This window comes from Lontra canadensis, unplaced genomic scaffold (genome assembly GCF_010015895.1).
Source record: "Lontra canadensis isolate GAN:19392208 unplaced genomic scaffold, GSC_riverotter_1.0 scaffold28, whole genome shotgun sequence".
Classification (NCBI taxonomy): domain Eukaryota; kingdom Metazoa; phylum Chordata; class Mammalia; order Carnivora; family Mustelidae; genus Lontra; species Lontra canadensis.
In genome coordinates this window covers 19,953,448-19,973,793 of record NW_022631022.1, presented here as the reverse complement: position 1 = coordinate 19,973,793, position 20,346 = coordinate 19,953,448, and the positions used below count along the sequence as shown (strand labels likewise).

At 48.8% G+C, this 20,346-nt stretch overlaps 1 pseudogene; it reads right to left on the bottom strand.

The window, feature by feature from the left end:
- Positions 1–2,822: 2,822 nt before the first annotated feature.
- Positions 2,823–4,046, bottom strand: LOC116872067 (annotated as a pseudogene).
- Positions 4,047–20,346: the final 16,300 nt, after the last annotated feature.

The window sequence follows — 20,346 nt, the reverse complement described above, 5'->3', positions numbered from 1 at the left end:
AAGTGTCTGGCAGGCCCAGCACAGCGTGGCTGCTTCCAGCAGCTGCCAGCAGGCGTCCAGACTTGAAGGTAGGGAGGCAGAGCGGACTGGCTCATTATGGCCTGGTGTGCCTCCCTGCACCAGGGGCCTGCCCAAGAGCTTCCCAGGAGCACAGAAGCAGAGGCAGAAGTCACAGCCCTGGGGGGCCATTAAGGGCAAGTCCCTGAGCTTTCAGCCAATTATGTAGGGCAGAAATGCAGAGAAGCTGCCCACACGCTCTACAAAAGCCAGCACCGCCCTTGCTTCCTTCCTCCCTGAATAATTGTGTAATTCACTCCAAACCCATTATGACTCCTTCCCATTCCCCAATACATATCGAAGGCAGCAAGAGGGTTGGTGTGGAGCAGGGAGGTGGCCAAGTGAAGTGGTGACCAGGAAGTCAAGAGATTGGTTTCTTACAAGGGCTCAAGCAATAAGTAAACACATCAAGGATGGTGGGGGCCAGATTTGTCACGGTTGGAGAAGGAAGGTCCAAACATGGAAAGGGAAGAAACTAGAACAAATCCCGTGGCGGGGGTGGGGAGGCTGTTGGAAATAGAGGTATTGATGTGACTTCGGACTTTCAATATATAGATCTAGAAATGTGTATAAATATATGCACATACATCCCCACTCTAAAGCTCTGACCATGAACAGGGCCTGGGAAGACAACAACCTCCCCCGTACCCCCACCTCCCCCAACCCCTGCCAAGAGCAATGAGCAAACCTAGAAGCCAAATCTGTTTCTAAATGCCATTCTCCACTAAAGGGAACCCGGGCTCTTTGGAAAAAGGGCTGATGCCAGGGCTGAGTCAGGAGAATCAGAGCCTCTGAAGCATCTTATCATTTCAGACAGACAGCAGTCAGACAATGATGTAGACATGTCTATGGGAGACAAGATACTGTCCAGAATATACAAAGAATTCCTCCACACGATGACAAAAAAATCAAACGACCCAGCTAAAATACAGGGAGAGGACTTGAATAGATATTACTTCAAAGAAGATATACAAACGGCTAGGACTCTGGGGTGGCTCAGTCAGTTAGACATTTGCCTTCAGCTCAGCTCATGATCCCGGTGTCCTGGGACAAAGCTCCACAACAGGGTCCCAGCTCAGTGGGAAGCCTGTTTCTCCCTCTGCCTGCCCCGGCCCCCTTTCTTTGTGCACATGCGCTCTCTTTCTTTCAAATAAACAAATAAATAAATAAATAAAATCTTAAAAAAAATAAATAAAGACATACAAACAGCCAGCCAATAAGCACAGAAAAAAAAAAAAAACGCAACATCAGTTATCATTAGGGAAATACAAATCAAAACCACAACATACCACCTTACATGAGTTAGAGAGGCTGTTATCAAAAAACAGGAAATAACAAGTGTTGACAAGGATGTGAAGAAATTGGAACTCTTTTCCACTGTTGGTGTGGTCACTATGGAACACAGTAAAGTGGTTCCTCAAAAGACTGAAATAGAATTACTATATGATCCAGCAATTTCACTTCCGGGTAGCTACCCCAAAAACGTTAAAAGCAGGACCCAAAGAAACTCAAAGGATACTCATGTTCCTAGCAACATTATCCACAACAGCCAAAAGGTGGAAGCGACCCCAGTGTCCCGTCGATGGCAAATGAAGTCTGTACGTGTAACTGGGTAGTATTCAGCCTGAAAAAGGAAGGACGTTCTGACATATGCTGTGACATGGATAAACCTTGAAGACACTAGGAGACGTGAAATAGGTTAGTCACAAAAGGACTGATACTGGATGATTTCGTTTATGCAAGGGGTGGAGAGGGGTCCGATTCATAGACACAGAAAGTAGAATGGCAGTTGCCAGGACTGGCAATAGGGAGCTACTGTTTAAAGGGTACAGAGCTTCAATTTTAGAAGATGAAAAGAATCTGGAGATGGACAGTGTGACAGCGGCGCAACAATGTGAATGTCCCCAGTGCCCCCAGAACTGCACACTTTAATGTTTAAGATGATCGATGTCCTCTTCTGTGTATTCTGTCACAATTAAAACTATGTTTTGAAGGACACAAAAGTCAACTCGAAGGGCTTCTGATGGCCAAATCTAGGGCAATTTGAGCATCAAAATAAATAGTGATAGAATGTATGAGTCCATATGGGGTGCCTGGGTGGCTCAGTGGGTTAAAGCCTCTGTCTTCAGCTCAGGTCATGATCTCAGGGTCCTGGGATCGAGCCCTGCATTGGGCTCTCTGCTCAGCAGGGAGCCTACTTCCTCCTCTCTCTCTGCCTGCCTCTCTGCCTGCTTGTGATCTCTCTCTGTGTCAAATAAATAAATAAAATCTTAAAAAAAAAAAAAGAATGTATGAGTCCATATTAACATAAAGAAGTAAATGAATAGGGTGTCTGGCTGGTTCAGTCAATGGCACTCTGATTTCAGGGTTGTGAGTTCGAGCCTCACGTTAGGTGAAGAGATTATTTAAAAATAAAATTTAAAAAAAAAAGAAAAAGAAGTAAATGACGACACATGAGAAGAATAGAAAGCTCTTCCTTAGAGTAGACTCCCACCTGAAAAAAAGAGACAAGATCATGGAATCTGAAAGCCACTATTTTGCAACTGTTGTAGAAATAGTTAATTCAGGCAAGATTCACCAGTGGATGCTGAAACCGTTGGGTAAAATTTTCATGAGAAAGACGATATTTACACAATCTCAAACTCTCTTCCAACCAAATACTTTTTAATGCCTTCTAAATTGGTAAGTGCATTATACTTATTAATTAATTTAACAGTGAGGAAGCCTGGCAGGCAGCATCTTTTTTTTTTTTTTTTTTTTTTTGGCTGGATACAGTATACTTTATTGATGGTACATGACAAGGTAGGGCTTCCCAAGCCCCTCCCCTTCTTCAGGGGGTCTGGGATGGAAATAGTGGAGGTTGGGAGATTCTCAGTGTTTTGGGGGGTAAGTTAGGGCAGGGATTCCCCAGCAGCTGAGGGCCTCTCTCTTCCTCTTGCTGTGGCTGGGGCTGGTGGTTCAGGGGGCTCTTACTCCTTGGAGGCCATGTGGATCATAAGGTCCACCACCCGGTTGCTGTAGCCAAATTCATTGTCATACCAGGAAATGAGCTTGACAAAGTGGTCATTGAGAGCAATGCCAGCCCCAGCATCGAAGGTAGAGGAGTGGGTGTCACTGTTGAAGTCGCAGGAGACAACCTGGTCCTCAGTGTACCCCAGGATGCCCTTAAGGGGGCCCTCTGATGCCTGCTTCACCACCTTCTTGATGTCATCATATTTGGCAGCTTTCTCCAGGTAGCAGATCAGGTCCACAACAGACACGTTGGGGGTGGGGACACAGAAGGCCATGCCAGTGAGCTTCCCATTCAGCTCAGGGATGACCTTGCCTATAGCCTTGGCTGCACCAGTGGAAGCTGGGATGATGTTCTGGGCAGCCCCTCGGCTGTCATGCCACAGCTTCCCAGAGGGGCCGTCCACAGTCTTCTGGGTGGCAGTGATGGCATGGACGGTGGTCATGAGTCCCTCCACAATGCTGAAGTTGTCATGGATGACCTTGACCAGAGGAGCCAAGCAGTTGGTGGTACAGGAGGCATTGCTGACAATCTTGAGGGAGTTGTCATACTTCTCATGGTTCACACCCATCACGAACATGGGGGCGTCAGCCCATGATAACCCTCTTGGCCCCGCCCTTCAAGTGAGCCCCAGCCTTCTCCATGGTGATGAAGACCCCAGTGGACTCCACAACATACTCAGCACCAGCATCACCCCATTTGATATTGGCGGAATCTTGCTCCTGGGAGATGGAGATGGACTTCCCATTGATGACAAGCTTCCGGATCTCAGCCTTGACTGTGCCGTGGAATTTACCGTGGGTAGAATCATACTGGAACATGTAGACCATGTAGTTGAGATCAATGAAAGGGTCATTGATGGCGACAATATCCACTTTACCAGAGTTAAAAGCAGCCCTGGTGACCAGGCGCCCAATACGGCCAAATCCGTTCACTCCGACCTTCACCATCATGTCTCGGGCACGCGGCTGGCACTGCACCTGAAGATGCGGCTGTCTGCTGTACGGGGAGAGCCTGGCAGGCAGCATCTTAACCAAGTATTAAAAGTTAACATCCCCAGAAATGGGACAGATTGACTGCATTCAAGATGTTAGGAAGCGCAGGAAGCACACAGCGTCCCTTCCCGGCTCTTCCTGCCAAAACACATAACATCAGATAAACTCAAACTGAGGGACATTCTACAAAACAACCAGACTGTAATCTTTACACATAACCTCAGTTACCCCCTTAAAGACGCCGTTTCCAAATGCAGTCACACTGGGGCTAGCGCTTCCACCCATGAATTTGGAGGACATACAATTCAGCCCATAGCACTACCCAAGTGCCGGTTACCCATGGAGTGTGTACAAAGGGCTATCTTCACACAAGGAAATACTACGCAGCAACAAGAAGGAGCGAACTACTAACACACACAGCAGCATGGATGAGTTTCACAGACACAACGTCGAGCAAACACATCCAGACCCAAAAGAACACGCAGTATAGGATTTCGTGTCCGTGAAGGTCAAGAACACATAAAGCTGACCTACAGGGCAGTTGGTCTCATGACGGAGTGGGAAGTCGGCCTGAAAGGAGCATGAGGGAGACTTCAGGGGTACCCAGATGTTGTCTGTCTCAGTCTGAGTAGTACATATGGGTGCTCATGTGTGTAAAAATCGGACCGAAAATGTGGGAGCAACCCACGCCTGCACTGACCCATGTATACCCGCAGAGTGGACTATTGTTCGGCCATAAAGAGGAGGGTGATTCTGCCATCCCTGCTATAGCTCAGGTGAAGCCTGAGGACATGACGCTAAGTGAAATAAGCACGGCGTGCAAGACAGATATTGGATGATTTCACTTAGAGGAGGTGCCTAGAGCAGTCAGGGTCAGAGAGACAGGAAGTACAATGGTTGCACTGGGGGCTGGGGGCTTCGGGCGAATGGGGAGCTACTGATTAGTGGTACACAGCTTCAGTTTTACCTGATGGAAGAGCCCCGCAGGTGGGTGGTGATGACGTCGGACAACCTTAGGAATGTATTTAAAACCACTGAACTATACACTCAGAAAAGCTCACTATAGTAAACATTCTGTTAACTATTAGACAGCAATAAAAAATTGGAGAAAAAAATCAGTCGAGATGTGGCATAAGATGTGGACGATAAATTGCATAAAACCTGTATTTCCTATTAAAAAAAACAACAACAAAGAAATGTGGAGGGTCATGAGCTAAAATGTGATGAGTGTATGTATGGTATGGAAGAGAATAAGAGGGTTTGCGGGAAGAGGCTAAAAAGGAGGCCGGCCCTGGTCCCAGGCCCCTGCAGCAAGCTTGGATTTTTTTTTCCTTGTAAGGAGTTTGGATTTTCCCCCAAGAGCAATGGGAAGCTATCGAAATGGTGTAAGCAGGAAGTGACATGATCACACCGCATTTTCTTTCCTTTTCTTTCTTAAAGATTTTATTTATTTGAGAAAGGGAGAGCCTGAGTGAGGGAGGGGCAGCAGGGAGAAGCAGACTCCCCGCTGGGCACAGAGCCCCACTCAGGCTCAGTCCCAGGACCTTGCGGATCGTGACCTGAGCCAAAGTCAGATGCTTAACTGACTGAGCCATCCAGGTGCCCTGACATTGCATTTTAAAGAACTTTCTGGCTGCAGAGGGCTCTGTGGATTAGAGAGATAGGAGGGAGGGCAGGGCCTAAAGGCAGCTAATCGCTGCTTGCCCTCAAGCCTCTATTGCTGAAGTTCTAGCCCTGTGGCCCTCTGTGCATCTTCCGGACACAGACTGGGTTTGCTCACCTTGGTGCTGGGCCCATAACCGAAACTTCCTGTTCTGTGGAATAAATGGCTAGTGAACCTGACACTTCGAATGAAAACAACCCCCAGTGCCTATGACTTGGAGAAAGAGATGAGGACGTTGTCTCACAAACGTGGCGGCTGGAGGAATTACACGGCGGCATTTTTTAAAAAAGCATGAATCTAGTGGAATGAATGCATTCCCTGAGGGGAGGACTCCAGAGGCTTTAAGCAAATTGCGTCTGATTTGAGCCCAACTTCCCTCTTCTTATTGTTGTCTCTGGTATATTTTGAAAAGAATGCAACACTGCACGTTGGGCTGGGAATGCCCAGCTGGGGAGATTGCCAGGGGCAGCTCTGTGGCAAAGGGCATTTGGGGGGAATCCAGCCCCAGACAACCCTTCCCCTCTCCCTGAGCTCCTGGAGACACAGCGCATATACTCTGCCTGGAACATCAGAACAGGCTCAGGCTTCGAGGACAGTGTTATGTACCACGTGGCTAATTTAGCCTGCCTGAGACTCTGTTTCTTCATCTATAAAATGGGGCTAATGCCTTTCTCGTGGAGTTGTTACCCACGGTAACGGAGATGTTGAACGTAGAACGCTTAGCATAACATCTGGCACTGGGAAATGGTTAGCAAATATTTCCTTCACCCCATCCCCACACCCCCCTCACAAACACATGGTCTGGCCCTGCCCTCTGCAGCCAGATCTTTCTAAGGATCTTGGGCTGAGCAGCTAGTCCCATCACAGTGTGAAATGGCATCCAGCGTTTTTACTTTGGTGGAAGCTCTTGGAGCTGGAAAATGTCTTCGGGTCCCTAAGGAAGAGAGTCCCCATGGTAGAAGACGGCTGGGGAGAGCCTGCGGGTTCAGCCTTCCACAGGTGAGCATCTGTGATCAACCCCGATTAGAGCACCCCCACCCAACCTCTCTCAAAAACACCAGTGGCTCCCCAGGCATTACCCAGGGGATGAAATCCCACCTTGTTTGCCAGGTTCTCAAGGCCCTTAGGGATCTAGCCCCTTCTGCCTTCATCACTCATGTCATGAACATGCCCCAGGCCCTCAGCTCTGTGTCCATGCCCAGACTGTAACCCACGTCTGGAACACCTTCCCTCACCCGCAGCTTATCTCCACTACTCATCAGCCTTCTAGTTCGAGGCTATTCGGGCCTCTCCTGGAATCCACTTTGCACGTGTTTGTGTCTGTGTTTCCCTGGAGGCTTTGGGCATCTGGCATGCAGGGTCCAGCCTGAACCATCTCCAGGACAGTCAGTGCAGAGCCTCACCCAGTGCCGCGGCTCAACACCTCCTTGGAGAGAATAAGAGCTGGGCTTCTAGATCCAAGAGGTGCCCAGATCAGAGCAGTATGGAAGGATGGAAAAGCCAGGGTGCACTGTTCCCATGGGATCCCGGAGGGAATTCCAGAGCTCCCTGTGGGGATGCTAAGCTTTCGTCCCTGGCACACAGGCATGTTGGCCGCTGTCTCTGCGTCTTTTTGGGCTTCGCAATACACAAAGCTAGTTTGTCTATCTCCCATCTGCTAAGCTGCTTGGATGACCTCATCTGGCACGGCACAAAAGAACACTAAAGCAGCAGATCTCAAAGTGCCCCAGAGACACTGCAGGCAATGCCTCCACCCATTTACTTCTAGAACCCAGCCTCTGATCACTCAGCAACGGACCAAGCCAAATACACATGACCGTTCTCCTGGGCCCATCCATTGCTCTTTCTTGTCCAGGCTTTGCCTCAGTGATGGAGATGAAAGATGGAGCCGTCAGGGAAATCTTCTGGTGGAGGAAGCCTTCAGATGTTGTTGAAGGAGGGAAAAGATGTGGGGAAAGAGCAGGGAGAAGACTGGTGTGTGAGTGAGGATACCCCTGCCTTTTTTTAAAATTAACATATGATGTATTATTTGCCCCAGGGGTACAGGTCTGTGAATCATCAGGCTTACACATTTCACAGCACTCACCATAGCACATACCCTCCCCAATGTCCATAACCCAACCACCCTCTCCATGCTCCCATCCCTCTGGCAACCCTCAGTTTGTTTCGTGAGTTTAAGAGTCTCTTATGGATTGTCTCCCTCCTGATCCCATCTTGTTTCATTTTTTCCCTCCCTACCCCCACAACGCCCTGCCCTGCCTCTCAAATTCCTATATCAGAGAAATCATATGATAGTTGTCTTTCTCTGATTGACTTATTTCACTCAGCATAATACCCTCTAGTTCCATCCACATCATTGCAAATGGCAAGATTTCATTTCTTTTGATGGCTGCACAGTATTCTATTGTATGTATATACCACATCTTCTTTATCCATTCATCTGTTGATGGACATCTAGGTTCTTTCCATAGTTTGGCTATCGTTGACATTGCTGCTATGAACATTTGGGTGCATGTGCCCATTTGGATCACTACATTTGTATCTTTAGGGTAAATACCCAATAGTGTGATTGCTGGGTCATAGGGTAGCTCTATTGTCAACTTTTTAAGGAATCTCCTGCTGTTTTCCAGAGTGGTTGCACCAGCTTGCATTCCCACCAACAATGTAGGAGGGTTCCCTTTTCTCCACAGAGGATACCCCTGTCTTATGTACAGATATGTGCCCACGAAGTAGGGAGAGAGCCTTGGGAGAAAGAGGCCCAGGGGCTCCATCACTTCCTATGCCACTGTGTGCCTGCTGCAAAAGCAGGACCAGGGGCTTTATTCCCACTGTACAGATGAGAAAATCGAGGCTTAGCTAGGTCAAAGTCACACAACTCAGCCAATCAGGTTGGGTAGAGCCAGGTCTTCTGACCTCAAGGCCAGAGCCCCTTTATCACACCAGGCTGCTTCTCACGAGGGGGCTGGTTTGGTGGTGATGCTGGGAATAATGCTATTTGCTCATCCAGGAAATACAGATTAAAATTCTTAAACACACACACACATCCCAGCGTGGCTGAAATAAATAAGACAGGCAAAAAAATCAAATGTTGGTGAGGATGTAATAAAAAACCAACACAGAATCCAGTGTCAGTGAGCAACTGAAACCCTTATACAAGACTGACAAGAATGTACACTGGTGTAGTAACACTTTGCAAGTTACCTAACACACACACTAAAGCTGAACATACACAAACCCTATAACCCAGCAAATCCAGACACTCTTAGGTACTAGAACGTTCATAGTAGCACTATCCATAAAGACAAAAACCTGGAAATACCCAAAGGCCCATCCCAGTATAATGGCTAAGCATATTGTGATGTGTTTACACAATGGGATACTAACTGGCAACACGAATGAACTACACATAACCATGGGACTACATGGCAACAACATAACTTTGATCGAACAACATAACGTTGATCAAAAACAGCATCCACCAAAGAGCATATATCATAGGAACCCATTTATATAGTATCCAGACCAGGCAAAACTAATTAGTTGAATACCTTCATGTAACTAGCCCCCCAGAAATCCCTAATTTCTAACACCATTTTCTGTGTGTTATTCTTCAGGAAAAATGTAAACTTAAAAAAAAAAAATGAGGACAATCTCTATGAACTGATAAAGTAGTTCCAGAATATAATCTTAGGTGAAAAACCAAAGTGCAAAACCATGTCTATAGCATGCTAGCTTTTGTGTAAGAAAGAGAGGGGAATGAGGAAATTTTCATGAAGGCTTTGCAAAAAGAAACTCAGGAAAGATAAACTAATGGCATCAGTCGCCCACAGAAGTTGGATGGAAATGAGGTGAGAAGGATGGGGCTATTTCTCTAAATATGACTTCATCCTGTAGTATTAACTCTTGGAACTATGTTTTTGGTTTGGATTGGTTTTTAAAGTGGGGGAGAGAGGTGGAGGGGCAGAAGGAGAGGGAGAGAGACTCCAACATGGGGCTCTCTCTCACCACCCTGAGATCATGACCTGAACCAAAATCAAGAGTTGGACACTTAACTGACTGAGCCACCCAGGTGCCCTGAAACCAAGTTAATGTTTTTTACACTCAAATAATAACAACAATAATAAGATTTGAGGGAAATTCCTAAAATGGAATCCCTAATGGATTACAAACAGAGAGAAACAAACCTGACTGTATTTCAAAAGAATAACCTAACCACATGAAAAGGGGAAAGAAGGAAGTTTTGAACACAGTATCTTGGCTATATACATCCAGGAAAGGCAGGAAAAGGGCTATAAAATTACCACACTCTAGCTAGCAGTTTTGCTGTTTACAGTGGTATGGGTTTGCATTTCTGCGTGTTCTAGGCTCAAGCAAATGAGTAAATATGATGAAAATCATGATCCAGGTTTCTGACTGTTGGAAAACTGAATTACAAATGCAGCAATGGGAAGACAAGAATGTACTTTTAGGTATTGGACAGGAGTTAGAGGTGATGGGTTTTTAAATATTAACGTAGATATGGTTATGGGTACTCTAACTTCCAGAGTATTTTCTGCTAAACTAAACAAGGACTTCTTGGAAAATTGGCTGATCCCAGGGTAAGCACATGATGAGTCTGAAAGTAAGCAAATGCCTAAGGAATGATGGGGAAATGTCAAAGGACACAGAGGCAGCTTGAAGGGGCTCCCATTGGCCAGATTCAGGGCAATTTAAGCACCAAAGTAAATAATGATAGAAATGGATTACAACCCATTGCATAAAATAAAAATCCATGAGTCCACACAGATATAATTTAATGAGCACACATAAATATATGGAGGAGAGAAAAAGCTCTTCCTTATGGTGGAATTCAAACAAATAAATAAGGAGGGAATTAATAAGGAGGGGTTTGAAAATTACGTTTGGTCACCATCATAGCAATAAACGATTTAGGGAAGAATCATCAAAGGATGTTACAATTAGTGGGTAAAAAGTTTAATGGAGACAGGATATTTAGGTAATCTTCAGATGACTCCCCCCAGATACTTATTAATACAAATGGAAAACAGTCACAACAGTGGTGGACTCCACCTTCTCCGCAATCCAAGTGAATATCACTAGTAATAGACAAAGAGACAGCAACTCCTGAGATGAGGTTTCAAGGGCACAGTGTCACTTCTGTAATAATCTTGCCAAAAATCAATAACCTGAATCTAATCATGAAGAAACATCAGACAATCCTAAGCCAAAGAACATTCATTGAAAGAACCAGCCTGTCTTTTAAAAACTCTAAAGCGCACGAAAGACAGAGGCTGAGGACCCACTCCACATCAAACAAGATACAAAAACATGGCGACCCGATCCAACTCAAGATCCTAGATCAAATCCTGGATCACGAAAAAAAGTTTTTCAATAAATGATATTGTTGGCACAACTGACAAAATTTGAATAAGAAGGTCTATAGATTAGATGATAATATTTACTCAATGTTAACATCCCAATTTTGGTAACAGAAACAAAAAAAAATTATCCTTGTTCTTGGGAAATACACATTGAAATATTTTGGGGTAATATGCATTGTGGGACAGGATAAATGGTGATACATTGATATAATGAAATACTACTCAGCCAAAAAAATGAATGAACTACTGATACATACAGCTAAATAGAGGAATCCCAAATAATTATGCTGAGGGGCTCCTGGCTGGCTCAGTTGGTAGAGCACATGACTCTTGATCTGGGGGTCATAAGTTTGAGCCCCATGTTGGGTGTAGAGATTCCTTTAAAAAAATCCAAGATAATTATGCTGAACAGAAGCATCCAGTTTACTCTTATGTAACCCATATGTATATAATTACATAAAAACATCACATATATTTATACATACCTACAGAGAGTGGGAGCAGAAGAGAATGGTAAAAGAGATGTAGTAAACTGTTAATTGTTGGTAAATTGTGTGAAGGATAAGTGGGAGTTCTTTGTGCTGGTCTTGCTGTAAGTTTACAATTATTTCAAAATAAAGATTTAAGTAACTGAATAAATACCATTTGTCACGTTTGTATTATTATTTACTTTATTATTTTTTAAATTATTTTTATCAAGTTATAATGTATTATTTGCCCCAGGTATTTCACAGGTCTGTGAATCGCCAGGCTTACACACTTCATAGCACTCACCATAGCACATACCCTCCCCAATGTCCATAACCCAACCACCCTCTCCCTACCCCCCCCACCCCTCAGCAACCCTCAGTTTATTTTGTGAGATTAAGATTCACTTATGGATTGTCTCCTTCCCAATCCCATCTTGTTTCATTTTTTCCTTCCCTACCCCCCAGACCCCCCACGTTGCCTCTCAAATTCCTCATATCAGGAGATCATATGATAATTGTCTTTCTCTGATTGACTTATTTCGCTTAGCATAATACCCTCTAGTTCCATACACGTCATTGCAAATGGCAAGATTTCATTTCTTTTGATAGCTGCATAGTATTCCATTGTATATATATACACCACCTCTTCTTTATCCATTCATCTGTTGATGGACATCTAGGTACTTTCCATAGTTTGGCTACTGTGGACCTTGCTGCTATAAACACTCAGGTGTACGTACCCCTTTGGATCACTACGTATATGTAGGGTAAATACCCAGTAGTGCGATTGCTGGGTCATAGGGTAGCTCTATTGTCAACTTTTTGAGGAACCTCCTGCTGTTTTCCAGAGTGGTTGCACCAGCTTGCATTCCCACCAACAGTGTAGGAGGGTTCCCCTTTCTACACATCCTTGCCAGCATCTATCATTTCCTGAGTTGTTAATTTTAGCCATTCTGACTGGTGTGAGGTGGTACCTCATTATGGTTTTGATTTGTATTTCCCTGATGCCCAGTGATGTGGAGCACTTTTTCATGAGTCCGTTGGCCACCTGGATGTCTTCTTTGCAGAAATGTCTGTTCATGTCCTCTGCCCATTTCTTGACTGGATTCTTTGTTCTTTGGGTGTTGAGTTTGATAAGTTCTTTATAGATTTCTCTTCTCCCTTTCTGTCAGTTGTCTTTTGGTTTTGTTGACTATTTCCTTTGTATTATTTACTTTACTTTATAAATCACTTTTTTATTACTTTATTTATTTGTTTGTTTATTCATTTATTTATTATTTCTTTACTGAGATACATTTTACATAAAGCCTGAAGTGCACAGCTTGACCAGTTTTGGTAAATGTGCTGAAACCCATCACCCACATCAAGGTGGGAACCATCACTCGTCTCTCCCTCCTGTCATCCCTCCTCCTAACCTGAGGCAACTGACCTCTGCTCTGATTTCTATTACCACGATTAGTTTTGCGTCTGGATTTTCACATAGATGGAATCATACCATACACACTTTTTTTTTTTTTTCTGTCGGCTGTCACTCAGCATGATTACTTTGAGATTCCTTCGTGTACTTGCCTGTATCAGGAGTTCATTCTTTTTGACAGCTGAGTAGTATTTAATTGTAGCCATGTATTGGTTAATCCTGTTACCTGTTGATGGAATTCGGGAGTGTTTCTAGCTTTTGGTTATTAGAAATAAGCTGGCTCTGGATATGGTTGTACAAGTCTTTGTGGGGACCTGTGTTTTCATGGTACCACCTGTCTCCCTCTGGAGATAACTCTGTCCTTGACCTCACTCATATACAGGGGTAGATATAAAACTGTGAGCTTATAGAATACCAGAAAATCTTCCTGATTCAAATAATCTCTTCTAAAAATGCCTGAGTTTCCACCATTAGCTGTCTCTTCTTTTGAGGCTACCTGAACTCTAACTGGTCTGAAATTTTATCAGAAGGAAGTTACTAAATATTTTTTCTTCTGGGGGCACTTGGGTGGCTCAGTGGGTTAAGTGTCTGCCTTTGTCTCAGGTCATGATGCCAGGGTCCTGGGATTGAGCTCCGCATCTGGCTCCCTGCTCAGTGGGGAGTCTGCTTCTCTCTCCCTCTGCCTGCCACTCCCCCTGCTTATGCTGTCTCTCTCTGTCAAGTAAATAAATAAAATATTAAATAAATAAATAAGTAAATTTTCCTCCTGGCCAGCAGAGTCCCTGTATAGGGCTGTGGAAAGTGAGTGGAGGAAATGCAGAGAAATGTACCCCATTTCACTGTTTTCCGGGCTGTGTGTAATTTCTCGTTCTCTCTGGGCCTTGCTTAGCAATTCACATCAGACATCCCATCCCTGGGCTAACCCATCAGGTCTTTTTAGGAACTTGGCATCCCAGCCCTGTCTGCTCACAGTAGTGCTCCTGGAAGGGGGGCGGAAGGCCTTTGGGAAGTCTCCATACCTCTGACAGTACAAGGACCCCTGGAGGCCGGGGCGTTGGGGGAGGGGCTGCAAGCAGTGTGTGTTGGCAAGAGCATGCTGACCTGGCCGCACACAGGGATGGATCTGCTGGTCCTCATGGGAGCAAGCCTCTCTCTGGATCAGTAGGATAAGCCAATTTGTGCCCCCACCGCCTTCCCCACCAGGAAGGATTCAGTATGCTTTGTGTAAGGGGATTAAGGCTTTGGCCTGCTCAGCAGGGAGAAGGGCTCTGAGCTCAGGGTTGTGGCTGTGTGGCCCTGCTTCCATGAGTTCACATGGCCACATGTGCTGCCATAGGCCGAGTCACGGGCGACAGAGGCTGTGGCTGCACAAATGAGCTGCTGGTGGCAGCCTCCCTGGGGAGGGGGGGGCGTGAGCCACAGAGGGGTCTGTGAAGGGGTGCTTCTGAGGAAGGGGAGCTGCAGTGGGCAGGAAGGGAAACCCTGAGCCAGAGATCCTAAAGCCCAGGGAGGACCAGTTCATACTCCCATTTCCCAGACAAGAGCCTGAGGCTCAAAAGAGCCAGAATCTTGCCCACTGTCACAAAGCAAGTCTGTGACTGAGCTGAGACCAGAACCCAGTCTCCCGGGCCGGGCTCAGTCCCTGATCGCCCCAGCCATGTCCGGCTAGCAGCAGGGCCCAGGTCCCTCTACTCTCTTCAATGCCTCTTCCTTCTGTCCAATCCCGGAAGAGGGTCCTGATAAGGGATGAGGCTGAGGTGAGGACCTTCCCAAGAGCCTTTTGCCTCTGGACAGGGATGGTGGATGGGTGAGGGTAGTTATCAGTAGCTCCCCAATGAGGGTTTCTGACAGGTCTGGGCCTGTGTCGTGGGCCATCCAGATAGTCAACAGAAATCTCTTACATGAGGGTCTTTTTCCAGGGGAGAAGTGGGATGGCTTTTATAGGCCCTCAAGAGAGGCACCTGGGGCAGGGATGGGGGGGGCGGGGACGGGGTAGGCTGGGTCTGGGTGGCCCTTAAGCAGTTTCGGGGATGTGTGTCCAAGCCCTGTGCCAAGAGAGACCATAGGAAGAGAGGACAAGAGTCTTGGGGCCCAGTGAGTGGGGCTTTGAGTCCTGGTTGGAAGGTGAGTCTCCATGGGACAGACACCCTCCCCCCGTCTTCTCAGATCGCAGCCTGGCTTGAGCACAGGGCAGATGGCAGGGAACCCGCTCTGTGGGTAGAGAAATTGGCGTCCAGCAGGAAGCACAGCCGCTGGGGTAGAGGACATTCCAAGAGGGCTGGAGACAGAGAGGAGGACCATGCAGATGGGGGCTAACACCACAATTTGCCAGCTCGCCTGAGAGAGGGAAAACAGCCAGGTGAGCTCATTCTCCAGGCCTGCTGGGCCCAAGCTGGGTGCCGAAGCCCACACACCCCCAGGCTGTCTGAAGAGGGTGCTTCAACTCTCCAAAAGGCTCTGCTAATGGGGGAAGATCAGGGGAGACATTCTGACGCCTGAACTTGGAGTCAGAAAACCCGAGTCTGAACCTTGGGCTTCACTCAGGAGCTCTGCAAAACTGGCGAGTCTGGTCTTCCCCATGGTCAAGGGGGAAGGAGTGTCTTCTGAGGCAGGATGACTGAGAGACGAGATCATTGTTGTCTACTTTGGGGTCAGTTGCTGGGACTACACCTCTCAGAAGGCTGTCCCTGGTATGTCCCTTGGAGGCCCTGGGGCCGGTCAGTGGTGTGGGAGGGGTGAATGTGGAAGGAGGACTGTCCCACTCCCTCTGCTCACCGCCCTGTCCCCAGGGGATCAGGTCCTACAGATGAGCTGCTTTCCTATCCTGCTTTGCCTCCTCCTCCCCTTAACAGGGGCCCCAAGCCAGAGGCCAGGCCAGGCACTATGAGAAAAACCTGGGGAGAGAGGGAGGAGAGGGTGAGGACAGCCTGCCCACCCACCCCCAGTCTGGCCTACGCTTGCCAGGGCCCGCCTGAGTTTCCTTCTTAAGGGCCTTGGGCTCAGAACCTTGAAGCCCAGCTCTCTGCCTCTGAGCAGCGGGCCTGGGTAAGGTCTCCTCGCCTGCAAGCCCTACAGGGCAGGGGAGGTCTGGCCAAAACAGCCGCAGGAGGGCCCTTCTGCTAGAGTCCCTGGGGTGACCCCTTTTCTTCTCCCTTCTTGTGCCCTGTTCCAGGTCACACACTCAGCACTTGGGAAGGGCCTGAGAAAGCAGCAGACGTGCTGCATGCTGCGTCCGTTGTTCAGATGGGGCCATGAGGCTTGGTACCCCAGGCCGTGAGTCAGCAGAGGCTGTGCACCCAAGCGCCATCTCTTGGCACCCAGCCCTGGTGCTTTCCAGATCCTGGTGCTCTCCCCAACCCCCAGGCCCTTAGCCGGAGACAGAGCTGCCTTCCCTACCCCACTCAGGGCCCCAGGCCAGCCAGGCCAGTCCAGACAGGCTCGGCAGGAATCTGCTCTGGTCATAGGTGTCTTCTATGGGGCTGCCTCGGGGCTGGGACCAGGGCCCCAAGGTCCTGGGGACATCGCTGTCTGTTTATTTTCTGCCTGGCTTCCGCACACATTGTGGTTTCCACTTGGAAGTTCTGCAGTGGGAACTGTGGGGCCTGCTCTGGGGGCTGAGCTGCATCTGTGGGAAAGTCTAGTTCTGCCGACAGCTCACAGCGGCAGCCAAGACCCTGGTCCCTGAATTCCCATGCCGTGGGCCGTGGGCTCAGCTCCTCCAGCCTCTGTCTCTACCTGAGCCAGTTTAGAGAGAGTAGATGGCGGGCTCCTCCAGCATGGGAACTGGAGGGATCTTCTCCTACTTCACAGATGGGGAAATCAAGGGCAGAGAGGGGCAGGAACTGGTCCACCCCCCTCCCCCATTCCACAGCAGGGCAGGGACTGAAATGACAGCCTGGTTCCCAGCTCAGGGAGCTGTCCATGGGCCTTGAGATCCCCTCATCCCTTTGGGCTTCACTGGGGACGCCCGAAGCCCTGAGTTTCCCATGACTTGCTCTGGAAGGGGCCTGGCCCTCCTTCCCCACTGTGCCCTGGCCTGTGGCCCAGGCTCTGGGCAGAAGGGGGTTGGGAGGGAGCCGCCCCCTGCTCTTGTTCTCCCTTGGGTCCCCTCGGTGGCCTGGCTGCTGTGGAGCCCAGCTGGTTGCTGAGAACCCGACCCACTGCTGAGAGGGCTACACATTCCTCCGAAGCAGGCAGGCTGCAGTGGGCTTGCGTCTGGGAACCAGCTCTTGGATTTGAATTCCCGTTCCTCTCTCCCATGCCTCCTGGCGCAGCAACTCTAAGCAGGCCATCCCAGCTCCCCGTGCCTTAGTTTCCTTGTCTGTAAAACGGACTTAGGACCATCCTTACCTTCCAGAGCATCATGGGAACAGCATGTGTGAGCTGTGAAGTGCTCAGAGCGCTTGTGGGAGCTGAGAGGCCAAGGGCCAATGAGAGAGCCCAGCTGGGAAGAGGCTGAGATCTGGCCTTGACAGGCCTGCTTCAGCCCCAGGGAGTGTACTGACCGTGCTAAGCCTTCCCTGGAGAATTCTCCCCCTCTCTGGGGAGTGTTGAGGTGCTGTGCTGGGGGTGCTGGGGTGTGCAGGAGGGTGGCTCCAAACCACAGGGCTGCATCTCAACTGCCTGGCTGGCCTGGCTCTCTGGGAAGGGAGCTGATCATTGAGCCATCTCTCAGGGAGCTGACCCTGATTTTTATTAATCTGTAGGACAAAGGAAGCAGTGCTGTCTGGCAGAAGAGACTGTGAGGAGAGGAGTTGAAGGTGAAGTCCTGTCTCTTCCCAGCCTCTCAGCTCTGGGGAGGTTTTTTTGGGGGAGGGGGGGCTTGTGACGAGGAAGAGGAAACCAACACAGCACCAAGGAGGCGAAGGTCTCCAATGGTCCTGTCCCTGGCTGGGCTTTGCTCCTTGTCTGGGCCCCTGGCCTCTTTAATCCATTTAACACCTCCTGGAAGCTGTTTTTCTAAATACTTATCCTCAGCTCAGGGCCCCCAGGGCCTCCTTGACAACTGAGAAACTCCCAGGTCCCAGTCCCAGGAACCCCTGGGCTTGAGCTTCTGGCGCCGGCTGGGCTGATCCCCAGGAGGGGACAGGCTTCAAGGTCAGGCTGATGCCGGCTGACCTTGAAAGCTTCCTGAGCATCCCCTGACGGGCTTCTGCTCTCCCAGCGCAGTGCGCTCCATGCCATTAAAAAGCTGTTAAAAGCGCCGTCTGGTTCACCGCCTCCACGGCTCTGCGTGGATGGCCACTGGGGCAGTCTCCGCTCAGGAACGGGCCTCCGCGAGGGTCCGGCCTGGGGACCCAGGCCCTAGGGGCTGCCCGGCCACTCCCCTATTTCCCCCCACCTCCAAACCCAGCCACCCACTCTCCCTCTAAGGAGGGCAGTGAGAGGAAGAAGAAACAGTCAAGGTGCTGTACAGGGAGTGAAGGGCGCCCCCTGGAGGTATGCTGCGGTTGGGGTTATGTCTGGCTCCCGGTAGTAATCTAAATGCTTTGGGCAAATGACCTCATTTCATCTTCACAGCAACCCTGTGAAGGAGGGCTCTTATTAACCCATGCTGTAGCTGGAAAATTGAGGCACAGAGAGGTCAAGTAACTTACCTACGGCCACCCAGCTGGTAAGTGGCAGCGCTAGGGTGGGAACCCAGAGATTTGGGCTCCAGAAGCCCGTGCAGCGTCCACTGCTGGCGGAGCTGCTCCCTGGGCGGGAAGGAGGCTCTCTCTGACCTCCTCACAGCAATGCTGAGAGAAAAGTCCCATCGCACTCAAATTACAAATAAAAGAACGGGGGTGGGAGTGCTCAGGAATGTCAGGACACTTCTCCCAGAACTCACTAGCTTCAGCCTCACCCGCCGGGCTTTGTGCTCTGCTCACAGTGCCTCACCAGAAGGGCAGGGAGCAGGCCCTTCTAGGCTGTGGCTTGCCTCACAGTGATGGACACAGAAAGCTGCTTCTGTCCTTGGAGTACCAGGGTAGGCTGAGCTGGGCCTCAGAACTTGGGGCTTTGACCTTGAGTTGCCTGTGGCCACAAATAAGGCCTTTCCCTCCCTTGGTCCACATTTCCCCGGGCCAGATGTCTGGGAGCTGGTGGGTCAGATGATCAGAGGTAGTGGTGAGGGGGTGGCCTGGAAAGTGGGCCTGGTGCTGCAGCTGGGCTTCAGGCCCTTTATTAAATCTCAAACAAACCTAACTACAGGTTTCCACAGTGAGTTTCAAAGGACTTCCAGAACCTTCTTCATCCTGCCTGTGGTTTTGAGTGCTCTTGTAGATCCTGGCCACTTCAAAGCCCTCAGAGACTTGCAGCCAGTCTTGCCTGGGCTGGGAAGGCTCCACAGAATGCCCTGACTTTCCTCTGTCACCCCAAACTGCCCTGGCTTCCATGGGGACACAGCCCAAGCAGAACAGGGGAAAGGGGCAGCAAGGGAAGGGCTTCCCCAGGGAATATGAGAGGTCATGTCTCACAGCTGATTTTGCTAGATGTCCTCACTCCCATTCTGACCCCAACTGGCTCTCACATGTGGCTGTGATAACCCTACAACTTCGTCATTTTTGGGATCTTCATATTAACCCATAAAGTTCAGCCCTCCCATGACAAATTTAATGTCCAGTCTACATGATGAGTTCTCCTCTCTCCATCACTTTTCCCACATCCTCACCTTCCACTCTTCCCATGTTTGCCCTGCTCTACAGCCTCCCTGCTGTACTTAAGCACACCAAGTCCACTGTGACCTCAGGGCATTTGCACTGGCAACACCTCCATACTGTGCTCCTTCCCCAGAGTCCACATGGTTGGCTGACTTCTTCAGCTCCTTGGAGTCTCTGCTCTTGGTTTCTACTTTCTCACCATGGCCTGCTCTGACCACTTAACTTCAGAATACCTCTTCCCGTCCCTCCCCATCCTCCTGACCCTGCTCTGTCCCACTCCACAGATTTATTACCCCTGGAACTTTGTCATTGACTTTTTAATGTTGTTTTCTCTTTCTCCTCCACTAGAATATGAGCACTAGGGTCAGCTGGGTGTCTCAGTGGGTTGGGCCTCTGCCTTCGGCTCAGGTCATGATCTCAGGGTCCTGGGATCGAGCCCCACACTGGTTTCCCAGCTCGGCGGGGATCCTGCTTCTTGCTACCTCTGTGCCTACTTGTGATCTCTCTCTCTCTGTCAAATAAATAAATAAAATCTTAAAAAAAAAAAAAGAATATGAGTGCTCAGAGAACAGGGAGTTTTGTTTTGTTCAACATCAAACTCCCCCCGCCCCCAGCCAGAGGCACTTTAGAACATGCCTAAAAACAGCATGGGTACTGAACAAATATCTGTGGATTAAATGAATGGACGAATGAATGGATTGAATACATCTCA